Source organism: Halichoeres trimaculatus, unplaced genomic scaffold (genome assembly GCF_033239565.1).
Source record: "Halichoeres trimaculatus isolate MK-OKI-2021-1 unplaced genomic scaffold, fHalTri1.1 fHalTri1_scaffold_15, whole genome shotgun sequence".
NCBI lineage: Eukaryota > Metazoa > Chordata > Actinopteri > Labriformes > Labridae > Halichoeres > Halichoeres trimaculatus.
Window position 1 is genome coordinate 24,516,135 of NW_027437193.1, and position 14,478 is coordinate 24,530,612.

Sequence of the window (14,478 nt, forward strand, 5' to 3'; positions counted from 1 at the left end):
CATTTTGAATGCAGCTATTGAGCTGTTCCCACAAAGACTCTCAGGAGGCTTTTGTACACGTCTTCTCCAAAAACTTCCTCCCACTGAAGCAAACAATGAGAGGATGACAGTCTAAGTAGGATGAGATTGTAATGACAAATCTAACAGAAAACACAACGTGTCTGTCAAGAACAGTTTTTTTTCTTTTTCTTTTTTACTGCCACAAGCTTTTTGAAGGTTGTGACATTCATGAAATGTTTATTCCTGCACCTGCAGATGTGCGTAATTCATCAGACAGGTGCATCAGTCCTTTTGTATTGATCATGCAATTGTTATTTTTGTGGGAAAATATCACAAGAACAGAAAGTTTGTGTTCATTAATCTGAGATCTCAAAGTTACAGAAAAAGAAATGAGCGCAGAAAAAACTCAAACAACCTTGCTGAATTGCTCAACTTTCACATCTAAGGCTCTCACTAAACCCTTTCTCTTTCCACTTCCTGTTTGTGGGCTCTTTGCTTATGGACTATACCATAATTTAATGCATGATCATTATCAATAATTCAGTAGCTTATTTCAGTGATGAAACTGAACACTGCACAGATGCCCCTCTGGTGCATTCACCTTTTAAATCTGAGCATTTCCACCAAATGTCCTCATGGACTGAGCCTCTGGATCAGATTGCACCGGCAGGATTTACGCTGTGAAATAAAATTAATGTTTTAGATTGTTTAGTTCGAGTAAATCACCATTAAAACTGTGTAAATATGTAAATATAGCTTGTATGTGTCGGTCTGCTTCATACACTTGCCCACAATCGCAAGGAAGACTGCAGACTTGACTGCTGTCAAGATGTTTTTGAGAGCCCTCCATTGAAAGGGTGAGCCACAAAAGGTCGGGGATGGACAAAATATTCACAGAGGGCTACAATAAGTTACATTAACTTCAAGGTAACTGCAAAGAAAAGAAGCTGAAGCAACAGAGATGACCGCAACAGCAACTACAGTATATATCTGTATATAGATATAGGTATGGACAGATGGATATATATATATTAGAAAATACTTTATTTATCCCCGAGGGGAAAAGAAGGAGGAGCCACAGCAGCAATCAAGAAAACAAAAGTAAGAAAGTGTATAGAAAGTGCAAAAAGGTCCATAAGAAAATAGATGATGACAGCTTGTCCATCATTGTCCAGTTCAGCCAGCCTCCACCTCCACAGGGTCCAGGACTGAGCTTCTTCAGCAGTCTGTTCAGTCTCTGTCTCATGGATCCTGTCTGCTCACAGCAGGTGAAGCTCTTCCAATGTGGCGTTGGTGTCTGATGTTAGCTCTGTTAACCATGTCTGTGAATAGCATGATGCTACTCTGCCTTCTGGTATCTCCCCTGTAGCTGAGTTAGCACAGCTAGCTTGTCCATCTTATTGATTGATCTTATGTTCCCAATAACGATGGATGGAAGAACAGATCCATGTTGCACTTCTTAGCTGACACCTGAGAACCAGCATGTCGTCCTCCCCTCCTTCTCCTCACCTTTTGGGGAAACATCAGGCCTTGCACCAGTTAGCATTGACATGCTACAGGCTGCTAACAGCTGATTTCACATGTTAACAATGCAGCTTTGGTTACATGTAGGATCTCCAGACAAACACAGGAGCAAAAGTAGTAAAAATATCACTGAAGCCACAAAAAGTTTGGTGTCCATGACCGACAAATGAGCCATACAAAGTAATGATCCACTCTAAATGCAAAAATGACCAAAAAGACACGAAAAATTACAAGAAACAGGCAAAGAAAACACAGCCACTGCAACAAGCAGCCATAGCCAACAGGGCGGAGCTTAGCAACACATATGCAACATACACGCCTGGCAACACACACACACTCATATATATATATATATATATATATATATATATATATATATATATATATATATATATATATATATATATATATATATATATATATATATATATATATATATATATATATATATATATATATATATATATATATAGAGAGAGAGAGAGAGAGAGAGAGAGAGAGAGAGAGAGAGAGAACATTTTTTTATCCTATAGGCATGCTTGAATCTTATAAAACATACTACAGTACACACAAATACACACACACACACACACACACACACACACACACGCACACACACACACACACACACAAAGCTGGCTGATCTGGTTATTGTAAATGAAACGATTCATCATACACACTGGAGGACAGGTCTGTGTAAGGTTAGACTGTTACAGAGGAAGGAGCTCTCCGTCTCTGTCTGTGTAAGTGGATTCCTCTCCCCCTCTCATGAAACCTCCTGGGAGTGTGTGTGTGGTTGTGTGTGTCTGTGTGTCATTACATGCTTTAATATCCCAAAGCCTCGGTCGGACGGACGTCAGACTCCAATGCCCACATACAAAAACACACACTCTTTGTAACACACTCTGGCCTGGGGACACCCAACTACCCACACACTAGAAGGGTTTAATGAAGATGTCTTGAGTGAGTATATGTGTGTATGTGAGTGTGTGTGTGTGGTTGTTTATAAAGTGTGTGTGAGTTATATTATCCTCAGGGATTCCCTGTTCACATTACAGGGTTTGATCTGGTTCGGAGCCACTAATCAAGCGTTCTTGGAGGTGTTGTGTTGTCCAAAGGGTGCAGAGATGTCAGGACACACACGTTCATTAGCCTGGTGTTTAACAGTGGAGCTGATATGAACGGTACAGAGGCTGGTTTAATGGTGTTAATGTTTTTGAGTACTTGCCTCTCTCTTGGTGATAAAAGTCAGGAGCTTTAGTAGAATCTCACTTCTTATTACAAAACCGACAATTTCATCGATTTCCTTTCTCAAGGGTCATCAATATGTAAGTTAGGTATTGATCAGTCTGTGACGGGGTCAATATTTAGAAGAGCATTATTAAACCACTGGGATGAAATTAAAATGACCCCCTTCATCATTTAACATCACATGATACGATAATTGTGAGATCTGAAGTGATTGCTGCTCAGACCATCTTAAACAGATGTTGCAAAAGGCTGCAAATGGACAGGCTTTATGTGCATGTGGATTCACAGACACTTCAATTATTTTTTCTTCACTTTATCAACTCGTTAAAGCTGAGATTAGCAAAAGTCATCTTTCAGTACCAAGAGCTATCAATATGAGACTGTTCAGGGTGTGTTTCTGATCCTTTTTGTGAAATCGAATTTCCTTTAAAGGGCACTTGTGACAGTAAATGACATAACCTCTTGTTTAAAGACAAAAAATGAAAGTGCAGCACGTCACCGTTTGTTGAAACTTACACTATTTTGAGTGCAGCATTACCACTGTTTGTGGGTTTTCTAACAATATTGGATTTGTCCCTCCTGCTCGCTGGAGCATCTCAGAAATCAAAATCTTTCCTGTTGCTTCATGGTGGCATTTGATCTACTTAATCTATACCTACATATCACCTCATATTAACCTCAAACAGTAAGGCTGCAGATCACTTTCTGTTTTTGAGTCACATCTGCACCAACAGAGTTCAGAGAAACAATATAAGTAATGTTGAAATGTTAACATGTCTGTGTACGTCAATCATCTGTTTAACCTCACCTCTGAAAGGCTTCTTCAGTTACTTCATTAGGCAAACCTGTCCAACTGCTCATTAACACAAATTTCTAATCAGCCAAAGACATGGCAGCAGCTCAACGCATTTAGGCATGTAGACATGGTCAAGATGATCTGCTGCAGTTCAAACCGAGCATCAGAATGGGGAAGAAAGGTGATTTAAGAGACTTTGAACGTGGCATGGTTGTTGGTGCCAGACGGGCTGGTCTGAGTATTTCAGAAACTGCTGATCTACTGGGATTTTAACCCACAACCATCTCTAGGGTTTACAGAGAATGGTCCCAAAAAGAGAAAATATCCAGTGAGCAGCAGTTCTGTGGGACAAAATGTCTTGTTGATGCCAGAGGTCAGAGGAGAATGGACAGACTGGTTGGAGCTGATAGAAAGACAACAGTAACTAAAATAACCACTGGTTACAACCGAGGTCTGCAGAAGAGCATCTCTGAACTCACAACACGTCCAGCCTTGAGGCAGATGGGCTACAGCAGCAGAAGACCACACGGGGTGACCCTCCTGTCAGCTAAGAACAGGAAACTGAGGCTACAATTCACACAGCAACACCAAAACTGGACAATAGAAGATTGGAAAAACGTTGCCTGGTCTGATGAGTCTGGATTTCTGCTCCACATTCAGATGGTAGGGTCAGAATTTGGCCTCAACAACATGAAAACATGGATCCATCCTGCCTTGTATCAACGCTTCAGGCTGCTGCTGGTGGTGTAATGGTGTGGGGGATATTTTCTTGGCTCACTTTGGGCCCCTTAGTACCAACTGAGCATGGTTTAAAGTCCACAGCCTACCTGAGTATTGTTGCTGACCATGTCCATCCCTTTATGAGCACAGTGTACCCATCTTCTGATGGCTACTTCCAGCAGGATAACGCTCCATGTCATAAAGCTGGAATCATCTCAGACTGGTGTCTTCAACATGACAATGAGTTCCCTGTACTCAAATGTCCTCCACAGTCCCCAGATCTCAATCCAATAGAGCACCTTTGGGATGTGGTGGAACGGGAGATTCTCATCATGGATGTTCAGCCGACAAATCTGCAGCAACTGTGTGATGCTATCATGTTAATATGGACCAAACTCTCTGAGGAATGTTTCCAGCACCTTGCTGAATATATGTCACAAAGTATTAAGGCAGTTCTGAAGGCAGAAGGGGGTCCAACCTGGTACTAGCAAGGTGTACCTGATAAAGTGGCTGGTGAGTGTAGACAGACATATAAGCCTCTCAGGGTCATCAGTATGCCAGCGTTGTCACACGGGATTGTAAGAAGAGGGCTGACACGGTTCCTGAGAGTCAAAAAGGTCTTCAGTGCTCTGTAGTAAGCTCTTATTGACCCGATTCCCGAGAGTGGTTGGAGTTAGGGTTATCAAACCTTATTTAATGAAAGGTTCAGATTTTGTACAAAGACAATTGATTTGAAGAGTCCAGGAAGCCATCATATTAAGCTTGAACATCTTTCTCTTATCAGAGGTGGTGGCCTCTGACATCACCTATCTTAAACTCATGACACAGTTTTGAATGATCCAAGCAGACAATGCTACACCGACACCAGGGATCATGTGACCTAAAGAACTCTAGAGAAAGCTAGAAAGACTGTGCTTAGGATGAACACAGACAACAGCAGACCAGAACGACATTCAGGAACTAGGTCAGTGACTCTAATGACCCCATGTGACTCACTGGCAGACTAACAATCCTTAGGGACTTGTATTTTCTTCCTTTGAATAACAATCAGTTTAAAGCTGAGGACTCTGTTTTGAGTGGAGGTGAAATGTCTTCAAGAATGAGATTAGATTAGAAGAACTCCAAAGGAGTTTGTTGAAGTACTCAATCCCTGGAAATGGACAGATGCACTGCAACCACATAAAAAGATTAAGATGTCCACTGAGTTTATGACACAAGTTCAAAAAGCTTTTTTGGCACGCCACCAGAACTCAGACTGCTGCAACAGAAGCAGATAAAGGCATGTAAGGATAAGTTTATCAAAATATATTTGTTCTGGATTGCACATTTGTCCAAAATTAGATATAGATAGTCGTTCACATTCAGGAAAAAAATAAATAAATAAAAATGTATCAAGTAAAAAGCAAGGTCTGTCCCCTGATTTAATCTTCATATTTTCTAGTGTTTGCGCACAAAGTTACTATTTTTCTTTAACCTCCAAACACAAAAATAAAACAAAAAACATGTACTCTTAAAAAAAGACACGTTTTTTTCCCCAAATGACAAACTGTTACAGCGGTGGCCAAAATTATTAGAACACCTGACAGGTCCGAAAATGTTGACCTTTTTTGAATCCAAAACATAATGAAACATGAACATGGTTTCTCTGAAAACAACAAATATCAGATGAAGTGAGTTTTATTGTTTTTGTCTAATTTTTACTTGCACATTTGGTCTGTCCACCTTTTACAGCAGTTACAGCAGCGCATGTCAACCGGCACAGTGTCAATATATTTCCTGAAAATGTAAACACTTAAGTTATCCTACTCCCTCTGTAACTCAATGTAAAGGCTTTTCTTTAAGTGTATAACGCTCGGGAACAATCTGAAAAAGAATTTCTGTTGAGTTAGATTTTTATGCTGATTAAAACTAAAATTGTCATGCTGATTTCAAAATTACAGTCAGTTTTTTTTCTAGCATGTCAAGTTTTTTCTCCACAGCTTTCCTCCAGATCAGTAAAACTCCACTGATTAGCTGTAGTAAGACTTGCCAGCTGATTACGATTGGACTCTTCTACAGCTACATGACGACTTGTTTGTGCAGTCATAACAGACACAGTGTGGTGAAAGGTGTGTGCAGCTCCCAATAGCTCAGTACTATCAATATCTGCTAACAGAAAGCTAGCGTAGCAGGAATTAAGGGGATTGTGCTGCTTTTCTCTTAACCTTGTAACCATGGGCATACCATTGTAAGTTATATTTTGTGTTATGCTGTTTTTTTTAGTTTTCAAAGCCTGTAACTATCCCATCTTAGCGTTTTATTTACATAGGCATATATTTCCTTTGTTCCAGATCATGTCTGCTCCTGGAACAATGCAGTAGCCATAATAATTTTGGCCATTTTGACCAAAATGTCCCAAAGCATCTCAGCACAGGTGAGGATACAAAGAGGGACTGACTGCATGTCCACAGGACCAGGGACAATTTATGTTTCAACAAACATGTCAGCATTTGACAAATTAAAAACTGTTAACATTCACAACATCAAAAACTTCCCTTCAATTATTTCCTTTTCATTCCATTGAGTTGAGAGCAAAAAAGATACAGGTTCAGAAAAAGGCTTTGTGTGTTATTTTTAGTGATTAATATTTCAAAATGACATATGGTTCATCATGTTGAAATTACAGACCCATGTCCATTTCAAAACTAATCAAGAAATAATTTGAGAACATCAAAAGTGCCTGTAGTTCTGTTGCAGCAAATAAACGGTAACAAAAAGAGCATGGACAGAAGAGTTGTAATGAGGCACAGCCTCTTTGTTTTTCTCTCATTGCCATAGTAACGCCCCATACTCCTGCTCCTGAGGGCCTGACACCAGGTTTCCTCACTGTGCAGTAAAAGGATGAGCTCCGGGTTAATGACGTCTGCGCTGCTGCTGTAATTTGATGGTGATGTCTAACATCCTGTCTCTTTATGGCGTCATACTGCTCAGTGCTGGGGCTGCTGTCACTGCTGTGATGTCATAAACAAGCTTGATCTGATTTGTCTTCATCCTCCACTGCGTCCTCCTCACACTCACATCCAATCACAGCTCTGCTCCTGCTGCAGTCTGCCAGGATCATTTCATCAGGGAGCTGAGGCTCAATTACCCTCGCTGCATTTCTTTTTGTCTTGGTTTTTCCTTCTTCCCTCCTGGTGTTTCTTTTCTGTCTCTGTGCTCCAAATGTAGTTTGCTTCAATTCATACCTTTTCTCTGTCAAAACTGTAACATTTGAAGCAAAACAAACTATGTTTTGTCTGTGCTCTGACTCAGATTATTTTCAGCATGTGTGACTGAAGAAAAAAAAATCTGTGTATATGAACTGGCCTACCACCTCCACTGTAACTGTGTTGCAGCTGATGTGTGTGAGAAAGCCCTCGACTGTTCAGTATTAGTGATATCTCCGACTGGTTTCTTGACTGTCTGTCCAGCACATTTCACCCCAGCCTAGTGGCACTGTGGTAAAAAAAAAGTTTGTTTCTGAGGTTTACCCTCAGAGGGTTTTACCATGGCCCAGGTTTGACTCCAGCCTGAAGCCTGTTTCCATCGTCCTTCATCGTTACCCGCTCTTGATCTGTTTCCTATTCTATCCACTGTCCGCTCCTATCTGTTTAATGGCACAAAACCACCTCCAGTGAAAAAAAAAATTAACTATAAACAATAAAAGTTTTTTTCCACTTGCTTTTTAGCTATTTAACATTGTGAGTGTAATGTTGGCCTCAGTCTCAGGTTGCTCTTGAGACTCAGACAGTAACAAGGACATGATCTGAGATCAGACTGAGGAATCAAACCTCATCCTTCTCTGCTAGCTCTCTAACTTTGGACACAAGCAGAAGTGATAATAGCGAGACTTTAATACCTTAATTATGTTTAATTGTTTTTGCCACAGGTGGGGATCATGCTCATACTGCAGAGATTCTCATTTACAAAATTATTCGTTTCCAATACATTATCTCTTACTAATAAAGATACTGGGATTTATTTGGTTCAAAAAGCTGGAGCACAAACTTCCTATACAGCAAACCAGTGCCTATAACCAAACAGAAAGTCATGTAATGTGTTAAAATTTGGCATTAAAAAAACGTATCTATCAATCAAACTCATAGGTTGAGTCAGTGAAGTAGGAGTTGGGGGTTGAGTGGCCAAACCAGGATTGTTTCAGTCAAAAAAACAAACAAAAAAAAAAAAAACAGGTAACACTTTACTTTAGTGTTCCACAAATTTCATCAAAGTTGGGTAATAATTAGACAAAGTTTTTTCTAATTTCTTTGAAATTACCTGTGAAATTTCATAAGAATTTGGTGAAAATTAGCACATAACTTCAGTCCAGATTCTGTTTTGCAGTGCGCCTGTACTCACAGTGTCTATCACACTCAGGTAAGGCCAATTTACAACCCCACTCTTTGTGAATATCACATCTGAAACCTTCAGTTGTATCATGTAAAACATTAAAGGCCTAATCATAAAGGTTTTTCATTTTACATGTGATCTCAATTATGCAAATCAACAAACTGGGTACTAAAGAACTTGGTGAAATTAAATAACAAATAGTTAACTATCAACTGCTTATTGGGAAACTGAATTATTTACTTAACATTTTAAAGGTTATTATCAGAGGAAACAATGAACCTAACTTCTGTATTCAAGAACTAAGCAGCTATTTATCACCTGCTTCTCTGGAAAAAGCAGAAACGTCGGGATACTTCTAAAAACATTTTGTGGTGGGTTGTGGTTTCATTTCAAATAAATTATTTGCTAAGTGTCACCTACTTACCTTGCAATTTGGAGTAAATTTCAAAGAAACTGGAAAAAAAAACAGTAACCTACCAATTGTGACTTGCAGCAATAAATTTGGACATTATTTTAAAGAAGTTATGTGCTAATTTTAAAGAAATAAGAAAAAAATGTCTAATTATTGCCTTCCTGTAATGAAAAGTGTTACCAAAAAACAACAAAAATACCCCAGCATAATTTAAAAAAATAAAATTAAAATTAAAATCCCCCAAAACACAATCACATTCCACAGTTCGAGCTCAGTGATTGAACTGGTTGTGTTGTTGAATATCAAACAGTTTGCAGTATCCACTTATCCCTACAAGCAACAAAAACCCAGGTATGCATAACTTTTTAAGGTCTCACATAATGGTGATTTTAGCTGTTTAAAATATGAAATTTAGCAATGTTTTAAAGTTCAGCTGCAAGAAGAAAAATCACAAATTCAGCCTCAGATCTGCAGCCTCCTGGTTTCTAACCTCATCATCCATGTATTGATCTGAGTGGGCAGGGGTGTGATGATAATGGAGCGCTGCGCTGATTGAGTGCCTGCAAGCTGTCTGAGGGGAGATTTGGGGTAAGCTGTCTCACTGTGTTTTCCAGGTTGGCTACAGAAACAGTGCAGAGGCCTTTTCACTTTCACATTCTCAGCGTTGATTGGCTCGAGGACGTCTTAGCATACAGTGTGTGTGAGTAGGAAAAGAAAACAAGTATGTGTTGTTTTTTTCCACCTTCATCATCCAGCCTGCTTTATTTTTCCAGTGAGTTCCTCATCTGTATCTGCTCTTAAAGCTGTTTGTAAGCTGTGTCTAAGCCATTAAATGTGATATGACATTGCTGATACATTAAAAACTCCCCACTGAGTGTCGTATTACAGGATTTGAAGGGAATTTGCAGTGAGAAGGAGTTCACAGTGTGTCGGTTTGACAATAATCATATAAAGGTTTAAATGTTTTTTGTGTCTGACTGCTTCTTTCTTTGGTGTTAATGACATGAGAGATTTAATCATTATCACCCTCACTTAGAGAAACCCCCAATCCCTCTGTTTCGCCTCAGTGCAGCCATCAGCACTAATGCTCCTCCATACTGTGGTTTCGCATGTATCAGGTGGCTGCAGGATATTAAACAATTTCATCATGTGTGCCACAGACACGGACATACACACAGAGGAAAATACTGGCACTAAAAACAAAAGTGTAACCGCTACAGACACACTCGTGCCAGATTTTTGAAGATATATAATACAGCGTTTAATGTGTGGGTGCAGCCAAGAGCTTTATTTGTGTCATTGTTATTACTTTAATTCTGGTCATAGACTGTACAAAACATGGAAACATGAACGCAGTCTCTGCAACATCACCTGTCTGTTCCTCACACTGTGAAATGCCAATCCACGGATGCAGCCACATTAAATATGACCCAGGCTTTGAGCTTCCTACCTAACAGCTATAGGGCGCCTGTCAGTCGTGTGAGCTAAGCTGTGTCTCTGGGTGGACAAGCAAACGATCTAAATGTCTTCTAAACCACAGAGTTAGATAAAAATTTGCCCAGATTCCCTGTGCAGATCGTGAAATCACCATTTCAGACCCAAACAGTTTTTTGAACCAGGCTGTAAATATGATTTTTGATGCTGCAAAAGTCTGTTTCTTTATGGCTGGTTGTGTACATGACTCCCGGTCTTTCTGCAGCCAGCCTCAAGTGGATTCTCAATGAACAGCATCTTTTAGGATTTCTGCATAGGCTTCATTTTTCTGACAAGTAACGAAATGTAAGGTGTAAAAAAGCTGCTCATGTGTATGTGACTGCAACAGTGTCAGGTTTTTTTAAAGTAAAAAGTTTTTCCTTTAAAGATGCTGTGAGGAGGATCTGTTTTAACTGCACTCCCTCGCCACCTTGTGCCCCAGAGTCTCCACACACTGTCGTAAATTACTCTTAGTGAGGTGTGTGTTTGTTTTGGAATTAATTGGAGATCAGATCGAAACAAATTTTCTTTGTTCAAGACAACTTACACGGAGGTAAGGGTCTTATCACTACAGTGACATAGCTCTATGATTTGAAATGTGACATCACACAAACGTTGTAGCAGCCGGCTATATGTTAGCCCGGTGCTTTGACGTATCTGTAGGCTAATGTGACAACAAGTAAACACTGTCAGTTTGTAAGTAGTTTAGTAAATGTTAACATTTAGTGCAGCTGGCAGCCCTGTGCTCTAAGACATGTCTGTAATGTGTAACGTCAGTAAATCCTGGTTATGTCCTGTCAGTCATCTACCAATCAGAGCTAACGTAACCTCACTCTTCATTTTATTGATAGACTCTCAAGTTTGAACAGACCACTGCAGAATAACTGCTGACTGTGGGTTGGAATGAACATTATCACAAACAGCTTAGCTGCTGTGTTATAGAGTGATACAGCCCAAGCTAAAGGCTAATTAGCCTCATTATAAAGTGTAGATTGCGATCAGGTATATACATCTAGAAATGAGCCTTTTTAAATATCACTTTTTAACTCCTCACAGCCCCTTTAAGACGTTTCATTTCATATCTTACATCAACACTACTGCTTTTATGTAAATGTGAGACCTTCAGACTAAAGGTTGTCTGAGTGGGAAGGATGAGCCAACATGTTCATCATGGTGAGCTGTATGTTTGTTTTTCAAAGGCTGTCTCAAGGTTTTAGTCTGTAAACCTGCCAGGTTCTCTTTGAGAAGAGAAAAAATACATGAGGTCACCTGCTGCAGTGTTTGCTCTATGTCTGCACATTTTCTGCTGTGTGTCGATAAGAAACAAGCTGCTCTGTGCAGTCAGTGTAAAGATTGAAGAAAAATACTGAAAAGTTTGACTTTCATTATGTTTCCCCTTACGATATGAAAGTGTTCCTGATCATATTCTTAAGTGTTGAGGTATTCACTTATCCATTTGATGTGAAATTAGCCGACCAAGTCCTTTCTCTCAAAAAAGTCAGAGTTGAGTGTTGAATGCTGGACACTTCTCACCCTCAACGGTCACCATCCTGGTTATGGAGCGAGATGGACGGGACCAGATTGGACGATGGACGACGGTTGCAATAAATGAATAACAGAAGAACACTGGTGAGTGGGTATCATCATTTTTAGTAAGTGCGAAGCTGCAGTGTTTGATTTGAGACAACACTACCCTGTAAACGACTGAACACTGCACTCGTAAATACCTTTTGTGTACAGAGTACTTCACGTAAATGTACTAACAGAAGTTTCCCGTTTGAGACACAGCACGTGATTTCCAGCAGCCACGTTTTTGGGCATGCTCACGTGGTGCTATGGTAGCATGGCACTATGTTGGCACACCAAATGGATTAAAGGGGCGGGGTGACGGGAGGCCATTTGGATTTAAAGAGATAGACACACCACCAGTTTTGAGAGGGGCTATTTTAGAACTTGTTTGAAACCTTTTCTGATGCTTGATTCATGGATTATCAACACTGACAAAGGGACACAGGGTGTTTCAGTCAGACAACAGTGTACTGTGTTAAATTACTAAAAAGGATATGACATGTCATCTCTGGGTTTGATCATTAAGTCTTCTCCAAAACAAGAATTACACCCTTTTATTCCTAGGTACAGAACATTTGTTGTTTTATTTAAAGCAGTAGCATTATCAGTTATGTCATCTAATCTCTTTCAAAACAGTCTCCACACAGAATTACCAACCCTCATAGTCTGGTCTGAAGAGCTCCAAGATTTTAACGACATTACTGAGTCTTATAGTGTCACTTTCATACCAGATGAACTGGTTGAATAATGACAGAGGGAAAAATCTCATTATCTGATGAATTTTAGTAGTTCAGTGAAACACGACGGTTTAATAAGAGTGTTAAAAGGATTTTCTCATGAGAAATCAGTGACTCAGTTCATAGCTGCATAACAGCAAACAGATACACACATCACCTTTCCCTGTGGGGAATGAAAACAGTATTTTTACAAGAGCAAGTCACAAGCTTGCAAGCAATTGTAGGAGAAATTTTTGCAAGATGAAAGAAAAGCACTCCTACATTAAGACACAATAATGATTTTTTAAAGTCTTCTGTTTATATATCTTATTAGCTGCTCAAATATCCCCTTACATGCACAAAGAAAGTACTCTACTCACATCTAAGTACAATATAAAGAATATCAACAGAAAAAAAGTAGTCGATCATTAATATTTTAGTATCTTTTCAAAGCACTCCTTCATCTTTCAATAAGCTGAGTGTTCCCCTGTGATTATATCAGGCTCATTAAATATAACACAAATAGTCAAAATGTAAAGAAATGGAAAATTAAAGACTTCAATTTTATGTCTACATGTTTAATTTATGCAACAGCTCAGCAAGAAAGAAGAAACAGAAAGAAAAGATTATCCTCAACAAAATCCAGCTATGGACAGCCTTGAGTCTCAATTTGTAAATCCTTTTATTTTGTTTAGTACACCTGCGTAAAACCCCAAATCATTTTGTGCTGAGATGGATACTTGAGAACGAAGTCAGGAGGACAGGAACTTTTCACAAAAAATTCAAAGTTAAGTACCATTTTTAGTCAACAGCCAGAAAAAATCATTATCAACCTACAAAATACAGATTAATGAGCTGTAAAACGTCCTGTAGGTGGATTTCATTGCTTGCTGTTTTCCTGTTACCAGCTGTTATCTTTAAGCTAAGCTCTTAAAGCTTCTTCTGCCAAGTTTTAACATCTGATGATGATGATGATGCTAAACCAAACAGGCCGACTGATAATGAAGTCAGTATTCATTTTTCTTTTTTTAAGCCATTAAGAACCAAATCTTATCAACAATAATTACCTGGGGAAATGCATGGCTTTGTGAGGGGCAGTGGGTAAAAAATAAAAAAGGACAAAAACAGACAAATCAAGAACAAAGATCAAACAATCTTCAAAAGACGTTAACAATGACAAGACAGAAGAGAACAAAAGAGCAAAGCAGTCACAGCAGAAAAGAAGGAGACAAGCTGCAATTAAAGTAATTGCAGGTGTCAAGAAGAATGCCCATAAGAGAGTCTTTAATGGCTGGCTTGGGGATGATGAAGTCCAGTTTTAATCTATTTTTGTTAATTGTTCTGGTCTGTGGGCTCAGCAGACTGAAATGACAACTGATCAGTGACTAAATGTGGTTTGGAGAATGTCGGGTAAGATTTGAGGAACAGGTGTTGTAAGCCACAGGTGGAGACAGACAGGTGGAGAGGAGTATAAAGTGGTAGTTAAACGTATGGAGGAGATGTATGACAAAGAGCATCAAGCTTCTGTAAAGTAGCTCAGAGGATGTTGTCACAGTAGGCTTACATGGGAAATATTGTCAACTTAACCAAGTCGAGTCTTGCAAAAAGAGTCGGAGGAAAGCCCACCCTGCACAGAAAACAGTTTCTGG